The sequence below is a fragment of the Solanum tuberosum genome, unplaced genomic scaffold (genome assembly GCF_000226075.1).
Source record: "Solanum tuberosum cultivar DM 1-3 516 R44 unplaced genomic scaffold, SolTub_3.0 scf00162, whole genome shotgun sequence".
Lineage (NCBI taxonomy): Eukaryota > Viridiplantae > Streptophyta > Magnoliopsida > Solanales > Solanaceae > Solanum > Solanum tuberosum.
Window position 1 is genome coordinate 989,341 of NW_006239088.1, and position 3,184 is coordinate 992,524.

Below are 3,184 nucleotides of genomic sequence, written 5' to 3' on the forward strand. Positions count from 1 at the left end.
TTGATGATATTGATAAAAATTATTGGGGCTACCTCTTGTAGTAGATGTTCTGGCTTTCAATGTGATAAGTGCAAGAAACAAGATAACGATGTTATCAAGTGTCATCAAACATTGACTGAGGCCGTGAAGTAAGTTTCAGATACTCCACATGCCAGGATGAGAAGAAAATCATTTATCAAGATAATATTCAATATGAATTTATTTTAGAGAATTGTCAATGACATAGGAGAGAAGTCGGTGCTCAAGAAGGTTAATATTTATAAGTTTGTGCCTTCAACTAAAAAGGTCACTTTGTTGGCACTAATGAAAACAAAGAATCATCGCGAATTATACTTCGTGCATTATCTACTTGCAAAAATTTCCTCTTCTTTGAAAAATGTATTTCCTCTTTTGTAAAAGTTTATTTCTTCTTCTGCAAAAGTTTTCTTCTCTTATAACGATTGTGAAGTTGAAACTTTTGAAGAAGAGTTTCAACTTTTGAGTTTTAAAAGGTTTGAAACGTGAAAAAGTTTATTAAATGGAAGAGCTTTAAAGGGGAGTAATTATGAAGAGTTGTAATTATTTTCTTTTAAATAATAATTTTTGTAAAAGTTGTTTCAATGACAATGTACGTCATTGATTGTTGACACTTAAAGACAACTGTAATCTAATTACTTATTAATTAAAACATCTATAAACTGGCATATGTTGGATTATATGCAAAATTCTGTTGGTACAGATGCAAAATTATGTTGTAAGTTGTAACACAAAATTGACATCTTTTGGAACAAATGCAAAATTTTGTTGTAAAATTGTTAATTTAAAAATTATAAAGATGTATCAGTTCTGTGAAAAAAAATAAAAAATATGTAGTTCAAAATTAATCACATATTTTAATAACATAAATTGATTTAAAGTAAGATAAGATACATCCCCAAATGGAAAAAAAAACAAGTTCATTAAAATTCAACAAGAAATATGGAGCATTTTGATTTGGGGATATAATTTTTTTTAGCTAAAGTGCACTTTTATTTTCTTGTTGGAAATGATTCACAAACTCTGCGCCTTCTGTTATACCACCTTCTATCAAGTTTGCTTGGATCAACATATTGAGGAGACATTTCTCTCTTTAAGATATTCAAAGGGACAATCCAACAATCTTTGGAAGGCACCAGGTGAATTTCCTCATAATATACAATTATGTATTTTTTAAGCATAATATGGAGATGAGTACTTATAAATATGATTTATAGTGATGTGATAATTAATGTAGGTGGTTATATTGTTGATATGTTGATGATTTGGCTCGTTTGAGGCATATACTGATGAGAAATAAATATGGATATATTTAATTTGTTTTGTTTAAATTTTTTGTATTTATTTTTACACTAACGATAAATTTATTTTTACACTATATTTTTTTTCAAAAGCAGTATTTTCAAATCAAATCGAGTGATTTGTCTCAATTATAATTAGATGAAAAACATCAATATATATATATATATATATATATATATATTGGTAGTTGATTTCTACTTAGTTGACATGTGCCATGAGCGGTGAGTAATTGTGACGTCCAACTACATGCATTGTAGCTTAGAACTTGCTCGAAATATGTTCGAAGCGAAATGGTAGACATACATTATGTAGAGGAAAGGGTGTTGGACTCTCTTTGAACTCTCCAATTTTTGAAAATAAGAGCCTGCACTTTTATATATTCCTAGTCAGCCTATCGAGCCTTTACATGTTCTTGTCCAGCATATCACCCTGAACACTTGATTTCTTGTGATTATTAACTTGCTTGAATACTTTCAAGTGTAAATATAGATTAAAAATATATCTTTAGGAATAAATAGATTAAACATACAAACGTAGATTAAAAGCCTAAATTTGAGGATGTAATGATGAAGGATGTGAAATGGTCATAAAAGAATATAAAAATTTGATCTCCTTCTAAAAAAGGATAATTAAACTAGGATATTAATGGTGAAAGATAGTAAGTAGGATGAACTTGATGAGTCTGAGATTTGGACTCATTTGAGGCTTTGTTTATATAGATTTAGTGTCCTCAAATGCTTAATTTGTGCCATAAACTGATGTTAAAGCCTTGATTTTCAGGTATATGGATTGAGAAACAAAGCAAGGACACTAACATGCAAAAAAGAACAAAACAAACTGAAGAAGTGAAGAAAGGCGAGCCTGAGGACCGCCAAGAGCACTTGGCATATCGCCGAGTGGCTACTTTGACCGCCTAAAGTTCCAATGTGCCAGCCCTGAGGGAAGAAACCAAGTCAGCGATTAAAAGGGGCAGTCGGCGAATCACCGAGCAGTTTCACGATGCAAAAAGAGATCGCCCAAAGTTACAGGACTTGAGGATGCTAAATGCCAAGGCAAAAAGGCGATAGAAGAGAGCATTGGGCGGTTTGCCGAGTGGTTCGACGAACCCGACTTACTTCACCTAATGGCCCTTCGTGGCTTATTTTTGGCACCTATAAATTAGATTTTGAACAGTTAATTTAGAAGGCTAACTTGAGCTGAATTAGTCTAGAACAGTTTTCTTTTGAGTTTTTGATAGTTTCTTAGTAAACTTGAAGACTTTTTGAGACTCAATTTGGAGATTTTGCAAGTGAGTTTCAAATTTTCTGTAAATTGAAGCATTGTAAAGACTAAATTACTCTTACCCAGTTGATGGCTAATCGATTTGGTACACTTTTTCACTCTTTTATGATGTTTGGCTAAAATCCCAATTCTTGGAGTGTGATCATGTGATTATAGGTTGAATTAATTTATGGGTATTGTTAATTACTAGTTTAAATGCTATATTAAAAATGGGTTTAATCATTAGCTGAGGTTTAATTTATGAATTATAGTTGCAAATGCAGTTCTAATTTTGTGTTCTTAGCTTGCGAGAGAGAGAGTATTTTAGAACCAAAGCTTTTGATTAATGGTTTGTAGGTATTGGGTTGATTTGGGTTCAGCTTGAGAGAGCGAATCCTAAACCCAATCCTACCCATCTTGCTCGAGAGAGAAGATGTATTAAGGTTATGGGTTGTTCTTAATTGCTATGTTTGTTGATCTTCGAGAGAAATCACTTGAAGCAAAATAGTTGTTCGAGAGAAAGCTATTTCAATGATAGCCAAGTGGGCCACCAAGACGACATTGGGAACCTCAATGATGTCAATGACCTAAACCAAGTGGGTGGTGT